This window comes from Uloborus diversus, chromosome 6, assembly GCF_026930045.1.
Source record: "Uloborus diversus isolate 005 chromosome 6, Udiv.v.3.1, whole genome shotgun sequence".
Lineage (NCBI taxonomy): Eukaryota > Metazoa > Arthropoda > Arachnida > Araneae > Uloboridae > Uloborus > Uloborus diversus.
The window spans coordinates 170,498,831-170,511,381 of record NC_072736.1 but is presented as its reverse complement, the minus strand read 5'-3'; positions in this window follow the sequence as shown (position 1 = coordinate 170,511,381).

Below are 12,551 nucleotides of genomic sequence, written 5' to 3'. Positions count from 1 at the left end.
TTGAAGTGATAATACGAAATTCTGGACTTCATGTCCTTTTTTTCAAAATCTAGGGACGAAAAAAGTAATTTTCGGCCATTTCTAACATTGATCGCACATCGTCTGCGATATGACTTGTTTAGTACTACATTAATAAACAAATGCAGTTATCATTCATTCATAAGTTATTCCTAAAACAATACTATTCCACACTAATAACTAAGCAACCAACTTAACGAAGCCTAAAGATTGCAACGCCACGTGCTCTGAACCGACTGAATCGAAGGTCGAAGGAGGAAAATGTGCCAGCAATGCGAGGGACGCTGGGTAGAAAGAACTGTGCGCATGCGCAAGTATCGACGAAAGTCCACCTGTTCTATTGTGTACTAATTACCTTGACGGCGACAGCATGAAATCAATATCATCTTGACGGCGTCAACATGTATGCAATGTTGTTATTGTGAGGTAATATCAATATTGATATTTTAAGATGAATGCAATGTTGCATACGTGTTGTTATTGTAATATTACTTTTTAATCTTTATGCAAGCTTTATGCTGTATGAAACACGTCAATATTGACGCCATCAGTATAATGTCAAGATCTGTCAAGGTTGATGCAAGAAATTTTGCTAGTAGGGACGTTATATTATTCGCGAACGTTACTTTTAATTTTCATGCATTAATAAATAGTTTTCACTAAAATAACATTAGATTTTGACTCAATATGCTTTGTAGTGTATACTAATAGGAAAACAGATAGAAGTATCGTAAAACTAAAAGTAGATGCTAAAAGATAGCTAAACAACTATAGCATAAGGTTCAAATTGTGCATGACACGTGTGACCGCAGAAGCGTAAAAATAGGCTTTCAGAAATTGTGTTTTCAAAAAATAATAACTGAAAGTTAATGGTTTTAAACGTTTAAATGAAGGAGATTTTTTTTTTTTTTTTTTTGAACTTACAGAAGAAATCCTAGATTTCGAATATCCTGGATATGAATGAGTATTCCGAAATTGGGGCCCCATTATGCGCAAAATTCATTAATCTGATATTTTTGAAATAGATTGATTATCACTACAAGCAACAGATTAGAAATTTGTATAAATATGGTGAAGAAATAACATTTTCGTATTCACATCTCTGACAATAATATTTGAAAATTTTTGCACTATCGAAATTACGAAAAATCGCTTTTGAATTTATTGAGAAGTATTTTATATGTGTTAAGCATTCGCTAAGTATTTTTTTACAAATATCATTATCCCATTTTTAGAATTGAATTATTATCTACTTTAAAGAAAAAATGAACTAAACACAGTGTTAGCTTTGGATGTGTGATAAGTGTTTTTACACGCATTGTAAATATTAAAATATGTTATTGATGTATACATTTTAAGGTATATTAAATGTTGCCCCTCATAGAAGGAACAATTTTTTACTAACGGGAAAATTGTTGATAATGTACGTTTCTGGTAGTAAATATGATCTGAAAAAGATGATGCTTATACAATTTTAGTACTATATTAGATGACTGTTCATATTTAATTAACTGCAAACAATATAAAGATACTAAAAATATTTTAAATAATGGGAAAAATAAACATTAAGTTAATGAACATGATTCAAAGATTTTAAAGACTTTGAAGCATTAAGTTTTCCCTCTCTTGAAAAAAAAAAAAAAAAACATCTTGTCTGATGCTTAATTAATACTTGCAGATTCATTTATTTCATCTAATATTATGGTGGTGCTCAGCATTGTTAGGAAAACAGAAAAATAAACAGGAAAAAATTGTTTCTCAATTAATGCAGTGAAATGTAAGCAATTAATGCTTTTTTTTATACCAAAAATCATTATGGAATGTAGAACATTTGAGAAATTTAAATTATAAAAGATTGCCCATAATCAATTAAAAAATACCATTATGAAAACTGGATCATATTACATACATGTCTGAATTCAAGCTTCACTCTATTAATACGAAATTCCAGTACATTTCCAATAAAACTAATTTGATAAAGACGTTCATTCATATTATCTTAAATACATAAAATGTTTACTATGTTCCGAACAAATAGAGCCAAAAATGTAGCCTTTGTCCTTCTAATTTTGACCAACTCTGTATTTATAAATTATTGCTGTATTATCATTTTAAAAATACATTATCTGAAGAAAAAAAAACGAAGAATGAAAGAAAAGTGACCATTATGGGCCCTCAGAAGTGATCAAGAAATACTCAGAATCAGGGGCAATTCTTGTTCACAGAAAGTTTGAAATATTTAAAATTGAATTTTAATTCATAATGAAAAGAAGGTCGCATAGGCTTTCCTCATAAACAGGGTTCAAAAAGATAAAAAATTCCTGATATTGTGATATTATCCGATATTTTCTATTATAATATTACAACACTATTGGTTATACATATAACCAATAATTTCATAGCTACACAACAATCATAATGTTTTTATGCGTCTTACATAAATATATTTGACATAGTAAAAACAAACCTTGTAAATCAAGCAAAACCTCTTTTCCCATCTTTTAAAGAAAAAAAAACTTCAAATAACTCTTGGCATTAAATTAGTTCTGGACTTCATGAAATTTTATCTAATTGCCCTCTCCCATCAGAACCTAGCTAAAAAATACACTTCTTTTTTTAGTACGTAATATTTTTTAAGCTAACTATTAATTACAATTTCTCAAAAATATTGTATGTTTTACGCACAAATAAAAATGAAATTATCAGGTGGAGGTTGTCTAATGAATTCATATTATTCTATTTTTAGGAAATGTTTGTCAGAAATTGCCGTTGATATTGAAACAGCTAGTTCTATTCCACCATTCCAACAAATTAAAACTGAATTATATAAAGTCAGAAACTCGACAAGACCTAGTTTGCCTAAAACCATCCAGGACATTTCGTTGAGCGGAGAGTGGACAAGTACTCGAGATGGTAATCGGGAGTTCCTCATCATAGACAAAATAATTGGTCCAGAAAATCGAATGATGGTAAGGATTGAGTTCATTTATTGCATGCATACTTTATGGACTGTGATATTAATTTTTCTGTATCTTTCTGCATGCGAGTTTACGCTTTCACGAATCAAAGTACGAACTTGTATTTTTGAGTGAAAATGCACGTACTAGTAATCTTTAAAGCAATATTTTTACACTACTTTATTTCTCTTTCAGGTGTTTTGTTCTGAAGAGGATTTGGAAAAACTTTGCCAAAGTGATAGCATTCACATGGATGGTACATTTAAAATCGTACCAAAATTGTTCTCGCAATTATATACCATCCACGGATCATACTTAGGAAGGATTTTTCCCTTAGCGTTTTGCTTGATCGGGAGCAAATCCAAAGAAACATATATTGAGTTATTCTCGGCGATAAAAGAACATGCACGTTCCCATGGTCTGATATTTCATCCGAAGTTCGTCATGATGGACTTCGAGACGGCCTGCATAGCTGCACTGGAAGAAGTATTTAAAGGTGTTGTCGTGAAAGGCTGTTTCTTTCATTTCAGCCAATGTATATGCAAGGACGTAGCCAAGGGGTGGGTCCATGGGGTCCGGACCCCCCCCCCCCCCTTCCCGAAAGACCCCTGTCCTTTTTTCTCAGTTGTTGCATCTCGCATCTACAAAATTTTTCCGAAAGAGAATGTTTTTATAACACCCTGCATTTTCCACTTAAATATTCCCAGTAATCGGCAATTTTCTCAGCGCTTGAGTCAATTCAGAACACGAGAACCTCGTGCAACAACTGCAGGTTCCCAATTTTCGTCTGCTTTTTGCTGTGTCACCTACTCCGTCCGAAACGGGGAAATGTCCCTTTCGACTTTCAAACCAGCTGGGTCCTGTGACCTTGAAATTCAGCCCCTCTCCTTGGTCCATCAAATTGCCATTGGCAAAGTAAAAACAAGCATTTATTGCCACTTCCGCTGTATCCCACAGGCTCATTGGCGTGGTTTTCTTCATTTCTTTCTCTTTTCTTTTTGGATTTTCGTGGATTTCGTAGACGCATGTTGTACGAAAGACAGCCAGAGTGAGGTGCGTTCCTGGTGAATCAGTAATTGAATTCCGATTCTTTTCTGTTTTAACACGCAGTTTTTATCTACGTCATACTTATAGGAAACATATCCTGAAGAAAAATATATGCAAAAGAAAATCAAGTTTACCCAAACTAGGTAAGTTGCAGTGCTCCCTTTTAAAGTTTTCTTAAAAATACAAGCAATTTTACGTGTTAATGTGTTTTTCCATTTAAAAACTAATTTTAGATTCTAAGCCAGCAGCGAAAAAAGAAATTCTACACATTTCATGTGCTTGAGGATGAGAAAAAATTATTGATTTTTTTTTTTTTCATTTTAATTCTTTATATTTTTGACTTGGTTCATTTCAGATTCATTTTATATTTTGATAACAATTTTATTTGAACTTTTAGATTATTTTTAACATTTCTCTCCTTTCTGAGTAACAAATTACATAGATTTTTTTTTCTGATGTTCCCCCCCCCCCCCCCCCAATATTTAAGCATGATCATTGAACATATTAAATGCCCAAAAAGAATTCGTGTTTAAAGGTAAAATAAATAAAATAAATGAATAAATAAAACTTGAAGTTGATGTAACGAATTTTTTGCGGAATCAAAATTTTATAGAAAAATAATTGAAAATTACTTGAATATTTTTCTGTGATCAGTTTATGAAATTACAAGTTCGGCCATATTAAAGCATGTAATAAGTAATTTATTACGAATTAATACTTTTAAATCTTACTGAATTGTGATTCTATGATACCAAAAGAAAAACAGTTTTTTAATTGAAGAAAAATTATCTCTCTCTCTCATCTCTTATTCGATGTTGTCCCAAAAAGCATATTTGTATTCCAATTGTACTGAGAAGTTATTTAATTAGCATCTATGCATCCATCTTTAGTAAATTGTGAAGGTAGCATTAAACGTAACAAAAAACAGGCATATGCATTTAACTATAAATTGCTAGGTGAAAATTACCGCTATTTATTGCGCTACAAGCAAAGAAACAAAAAAGGTGAATACGAGATAAATTTTTTTGAGTTTTTCGTTTCTATATCGCTTTTTTTTTTAAATTTTTTCGACTCTTATTTTCTTCAAGCTAAAGATATTTGCTATTTCTTTCAATAAAGTGTTTTGCTAACATCGTATTAAAGAAAAAAAATCATTGCCTGCGTTGTAAAATATGATATGTATTGTTGTTAAAATTAACAACACGTTGTTAAAATAAAATCACACAGATGTTTAATTTAATTCATTAGGTATACATTCCATTAATCGGCATGTAAAAGATCCCTTAGGTCGTTTGAGCTCTTGACAAAATTAAATTTCTTTTGCAGTTTCGCATCGAAAAGAGCTCAGGTGTCTCCATCTGGTGGAAACTGGACATCAAATTTTTCTCTGACATTCACATCCGCGCCTTAATGGTGGCATATGAATGACTGGATGCCATATGGTTGGTTCTCACTTGTTCCGCAAAAGGCTAAAGCCTCTAGCACAGCCCCATTAGAAAAAAAAATGATAAAAAACGGCAATACGCCTTTTCCAATATTTAAAATTTTTTCGAACAGCTTTTACCCTTTGAGGAATAGTGACTTCACTTGAGAACCCCATTTATTTCTTGCTTCTCTTTTTTTATTTCAGCTAACTGGAATCATTGTGTCAGTTGGCTAAAGAAAAAAATTTATATATATAAAAAAATGGTTGCATCAAAGGAAGCCTCCGTCTCTCAAAGAGTTAATAGTTTGTTCAAGCTTTTAATTGATGAAAAGGAATGATAATTATAAAACGGATAAGATTGGAAATATCATTCTATTTCGCATTATCAAAAGAATATTATAAATGTAAATCAATAAAAACTAATTCAAGCTTTTTAAATGAAACCTTGTTAATATTTTCGTTGAGAGAGTTGTGGGATTTTGCCTGAAATGTTGTTCAAATCGGACAGGGTTACGTTATATAACATTCATATAGTTATACATTCGACTCCATAGATATAGATATATTTATCCTCATATAAATAATGCCGATGATCGAGTAACCCGCGTGTTTCAACAATGAATTCGCGCCACGGCATGATATGTAATTTGATAATATGTTTTGGTAATGATTAACATTCAGGGAAAGGCTTTATTGTGACAAGGCTGAACTCGATCCGGTAACTTAACAGTTCTACTGGTAAGACTGTGTCATCTCAGAGGAATGAAGAAACGAAAACAATGAACGCTATCTACCGGAGTTTAGGGTTAATCCACTGGTGTTAGAGTTAAAATTTCAACTATCAAAATATTACCAAACAGGCAATTGCTTCGTTCAAATGTAGAAGAGTTGAAGCAATTTTCACCCGTCATACCTTGATGGGCTACTTTCTAGTTTTCAAATAAAATGGCATAAGTACAAATGTACATATTTTGTTGAAATATATTACAAAGCTTGAATATTTTATTAAATTATCGCATGCATTTTCCAAGTAATTTCTAGAACAGTTTTTGTTTTCCGTTTTTCTTTTAATGTGCCCTTTTTATTAATAGAAAATATTTCACTCATTTTCAGGAGGATAGGTCTAGTCACTGAGTATGCTGGAAATAAAGAAGTAAGGAATTTCTTCAGAAAAATGGCTGCTCTGGCTCTAGTTCCACCAACTCCGGTACCTGAGGCCTTCCTCATTATACAAGAAAATCAGCCAAGTACAGGAAAAGAAGACACTTTTATATCCTACATGGCAGAAACTTGGCTCGATGAGCAAGATGCCAAATTTCCGATGTAAGTACAAAAAATGCTGTGTGCGTGAGTATTTTTTTTAAATCTAAATATTTTACTTTTATAATAGCTGTAGTCTATTAATTTGAAAATAGTGGTGCTCCATCTTAAAATTGGAATTTGATTCGTTTCTTTGATGCAAATTTGAAGTCGTTTCTTAGATTTTTTCTCCTTTTCTTTGATGTCATTTCTTTTAGTTGAAACATATTTTATAAGTACATAGTAATGCCAGCCTATTTTTGTAATAATTAGTTTCATATCTAATCATGTGTTAGCGGAATTAAGAAAAAAAAATACTGTTCCTTTATTATTTTTTTAAAAGCGAAAAATGGACTGACCAATAAGCGGACATAATTTAAACCAACCCTCACCAATTAAAAAATCATCATCAAAATTTGTACACCTAGTGTTAAGATGATAATGTATAAGAAATTCGTAAATAAAATAAAAACTAGTAACATACATATAGCATGAACTGATAACGGACTCTTTTTTTTTTTTTTGAAGTCAGTTGAAAAGTAAATTTTTACTTAGATTCTCAATTCATTTCGTTCTTTTTTTTTTTCATGCAGCTCTATATGGAATCATTTCGATACCAATGGTGCTCGAACTAACAACGTAGTCGAAGACTGGCACAGCAGCTTAAACAACAAAGCACCAATAAGACACTTAGATTTGTTTTCAATGATAAAATTGTTACAAGAGGAAGAAGCAGCAAATCGAGCCGTAGTTTTCCAACTGGACGGGGGACAAGAGGTAGCAACGCGTCAGAAGAAAAAGTACAGACTACTAAATAGAAGATTAAGAAAATTAAAAAAGCAACTACTTAGAAAAAAAATAACCCTAGAAAAATATTTGAAGAATGTATCATATGCATTTATAAAATTTTAATAAATCATTTTTTTCCCTCTTTCTATGATTTTTGCATTTTATGTAAATCCTTTATTTCTCTAATACACACCAAGTGCAAGAATGAGAGAAATTTGAAAATTCACCTCAGATTTTATGTGAATAAAACACGTATTAAGTGTTGCCTAACAACTTTCATTACCTTTTATATACTGTAAAATAGACTTCGCTTCTGATAAAAAAAAAAATGGAGAATTTTTAAAATTATTTTACTGCATATCATTAGCTGCATATTAAATGGATCTTGTAAATTGCTATAATGACTATTATTATTATTACTGTCATTGCATAAATACTTTTAACTAACGCTGACAGGTAAAAATCATGGAAGACAGCTCATATTTTTTCCGAAGGAGCATCGATTGAGAATTCCCGATTTAGCACATCGTCTTTTGTAAAATGCATTTTATATCAAGCAATATTTTCCTCCCACCCTTTCTTAATAAGGTACTTTTTACTTGCTGCCTAGCTGTGCATTCTATCATATTTTAATTTTAAGTCTTGACGTGTTTTTAATGAAGTCTTTCTCGTGCATTTCTGTCTTCAATTGTAATACAAAAAATAATTAATTAATTAATTAATGAAATAAAAATAAAATTTAAAATGCAATTCAAATTTCTGCTTACAATAATAAGCATTTTTTTTTCTTTCAATTTGAGTTCATTAAGTAAAATTGAGAAAAATATGTCAGAACTGTTCTCGTATTTTTCAATTCCTACTAGTACCTAACAACGTCTAAATGTTTATTCAAATATTTATTTGTCTTGCTCAAATCTTGAAACTCAAGTTTTATCCAAATCTTGGTAATCTCAGTCAAAAATTTAGAATGCGACTTCAGATTCGATGACAATGAAATATTTTATCTATAATCAAATGAACTAATTAATAATTAATTATTTGCTTTTTCCAATTTTAATCAAAATGTCGTCATAAATCCTTTAATATGAGGGCGGGGAAAATGTTTGCTAAAATTATAATTAAATTGGTACAGAAAGCTCTGTTTTTTTTTCTTTTTGCATCAAGTTAAAAATCCCCCCATCCCTCCCCCCCCCCCCCAAAAAAAAAGGTTCCAGTGTTCCAAGGAAATATGAGGCAAAGTAAGGTAGTTACTATGACTTACCTGTTTAAAAAAGAACTAACTGGAAAGTTACTCTGAAATTTACTGTACATAAAGAAGAACTAAGTACTTCATGAAACATCCTGCATTGAAAAATTATTTATATGTTTAGCAATTATTTTGTACCGTCAAAAAAAAAAAAGGGTGAAAATTTTTCACCTCTAAAAACCAAGGGGAAAAGTGAAAAATAAGGTATTTTTAAATGAAAAATTTTCATGTTGATGATTAGCAGTAATTTATCGTGTTTTTTTAAATAAACGAATAATTGAAAAAATAAACGAATAAATGAAAAAAAAAAACGAATAAATAAACTAATTAATTAATATATGAGAAAAATGAGTGAGGGAATGAGCATGGGTGCAAGTTTGGTGATGTGTTCAAGATGGAAAATATTACACGTGCTCGACGAAAAATGTATGAACATAAATGTTGTAGATTTTGACTATGGCAGTTTTTGAATCTGTGTTTACTTTGAATTTTTTGCTTTTGACTTTTCTAACAACTTGGACCTAGTTTTTAAGCGTTATGATATCGTAGCTTGAAAAACCTGAAAACCACCAATAATGGGGGGGGGGGGGGCTCTCCTCGAGATTTTTTTTTTTAATTAAAGTTTAAAAAACACATTGATAGACCATTTTTGTAAAGTTCAGGGAAAGGAGGAGTTCGGACTATTACATCAATTTTTTCAAACTGATAGTCCCAAAATCACAATATTGGGCGATCTTCGAAAATATTATAGAAAAAGGTGGCAAGGGGGGGGGGGGCTGGCAACTTTTCTTTTTTTAGTAAAAACTGGAGGAAAGCCATCGAATTTCTTTCCGTCCCGACCTCCGTCTCGGAAATTCGGTCCAAGACGGAAATCCGTCCTGAGACGGAAGGTCTTGCATCCATGGGAATGAGTAAGAAAATAAGTGAATATATGATTAAATAAATTGATTAATAAGGAAAAGAATGTTAATGAATTTATAAATGAAGAAATACGTAATATTTAATAAATGAATAAGTAAAAAAATGAACTATTTCCCTTTGATCCAAACTGTAGAGCTATTTTGAGCAGAGTAAATGTGAAATTTGCTACTGAGTCATTCCATATAAAATCAACAAATTTTCGTGTCGTACTATTTTTGATTTTAATCAAGTACGGTAGGCGGCAATCTCTATCAATATTCTGTGCTCCCAAACGGTTTTATTTTTTTCTGTAGAAAATTTTGTTCATGAAATATACTTAATTTTTTATCCTACGGATGAGTACAAATTTGTCGTTTTTGATCTGTTTTTCTTAAATGTAGAACAACAAAAAGTTATTCAATGCTAAAATATAAAGGAAGAAATGTTTGCAAAGGAGTCAAAAAAAAAAAGAAAGAAAGAAAAAAAGTTGCAATTTTATTAAGGTATAAAATCATTCAAGCTAACTAAAATGGATTTCTGATTCACCCTTGTATAAAGGCGAATGTGTGACCACAAATGGCTGAATAAGAAGGTGGGTACGAATGGAGGCATAAGAAATTGGACCACTAATGGCGGAGCTTGGCTTTTCCACCTCAGTGCTTAATCGCATTTCACGCATGAGTAGTTCAGGCTCTCAGAGGGCGAACACGGAAAAGGCGAACGCGGGATAAATCAAAACGTGTATGTTATTTATTTACTTATTTTTTTAAAAAGCAGCGAAGTAGCGACTACATTTCAAAAGTAGTTTTTGATTTGATTTGATTTGATCTCGAGTCCTGGGACTCCAAAAAGTTATGGAGGGCTCACTTCCTTGAATAAAAGTCACTATTGAAGAGTTCTTCCAACTTTGTCTATCTTGTTCCTATAAAATTAGAATATCACGATAAGATACTTTCTCAACCAAAAATAGTTGACTATTTGGAAAAAGTTATTGATCATAGCAGAAAAGCATGCATCAAGATAAAGAAACCCCAAAGCAAAAGAGAAAAGGCAAACGGGGAAAGCATGCAACACCGAAACAGTCTCAACCAAAGAAAGAAAACAAAGCCTGAGCGACCCCAGGAATAAACAAAATATCTTGATCAAGAAATTTGATACGAAGAGGATTTTTGTATTTCTGAATAAGCTCTATTAAACGTTTTCTATTTGAATTTGTTTTTGTACAATGATGTAGTATATGATCAATTGTTTCAGGAGAGTCACACAAATCACAGTTTGGGGAGTTGGTATTTTTCATTTTGAAAAGTTTGCTTTTTGTAATATAACAGTCACAGATTAGTCTATTCAGGAAAATTTCAATCCTTCTATTTTGGACTTTGTAACTTCCTTTGTTTGAGGGGATTTTTCTAAATTTAAATTTTTCAAAGTATTTGGATTTTTCCCAATTTTCCAATTGCTCCTCATGTTTCATTTTCAACAGATAATTATTACAGTCTTTCCATGTAGTGATATTTAAGCTTGGAATGTTTGAGCCACATGCTGCTTCCTTTGCAAGAGCATCAGCATTCTCATTTAATGTAATATTTGAATGACTGGGGGACCATACTAAATAAGTATAATTTTTGCTGGATAACTTCTCCAAATAATATCTGGTAATTTTTACAAGTGGGTCTTGATTTTTGTTTTCACTTCTGATGGCGTTGATTGCACTAAGACTATCAGTGAGGATAATTGTTGGCATATCAGCTTTTATAAGATATTTAGCAGCATAATATAGAGCCGAAAGCTCCGCTGTAAAAATGGAACAGAAGTTAGGGATTCTGATTTTTCTCTTAATAGATTTGTCTTGGTTTAACAGTCCAAAGCCTACATATGTTTCATTTTTGGAGCCATCAGTAGCCCATATTTCTTTGTCTTTATTTTCTGTAAGAAACTTTAGGAAGTCCTGCTTAATTTCTTCTTTTATTTGTGTCTGTTGAAATTTTCTTTCATCTGTTATGATTTTCAGTTTTCTGCAATGCCATGGTGGATATTCTTCATAATTTGTATCCTTCCATATCTTTGTATTGTAATTTGTCATAAAGTTGTTACAAAAATCTACTATGTTTTCATCCAGTTCCATTGAATTAATCAAGTTAATATTTTCTGAAGAATTATCTTGATACATTTTCTTTAAGACCCACTTAGTGGCTTTCCAATTTAGTCTTCCTACTTCTTTCATGTGTGTCAATATTTGTAAAATGTCTAATAACTTCATTTGGGGCAAAATTGTTTAATTTCAGAGCATTCCTTATGACTTTGTTTGTAATGACATCCATTTTATTCTTATTATATTTTGTATCTTTGATTCTGCTCAGGTTGCCATAGTCAATTTGTGGAAGTATAACTTGCTTGATAATTTTGAGTAAGTTATCATTACAGAAACCAGTCCTACTTCCCAAAAATTTAATGACATTTGCAGTCTTGTTGATTTTCCTTTCAATTACTTGTGTGTGTTTGTTCCAGGACAAATTATAGTCAATGTACACTCCAAGAAGTTTGTTCTGAGTATTCCATGGAATGTCCCTTCCGTTTATCTTTATATTTTCAGTGAATTTGTTTCTAGTCACTGTCAAATTGTGTATGCTACTCTTTTCAGCCGAAAATATCATTTTGTTGTTGTCCGACCATTCTTCAATTTTTTCTATAAAATTCTTGATAGCCCTAATGGCTGCATCTCTACTTTTGTCGAATATAATACATGAAATGTCATCTGCGTATACAAATAATTTGTTACTTTCATTATTACCTACCAGGTCTGACATGAAACAATTGAAAAGGAATGGTGATAATATGGAACCTTGAGGCAGTCCATACTCAATACTTCTTT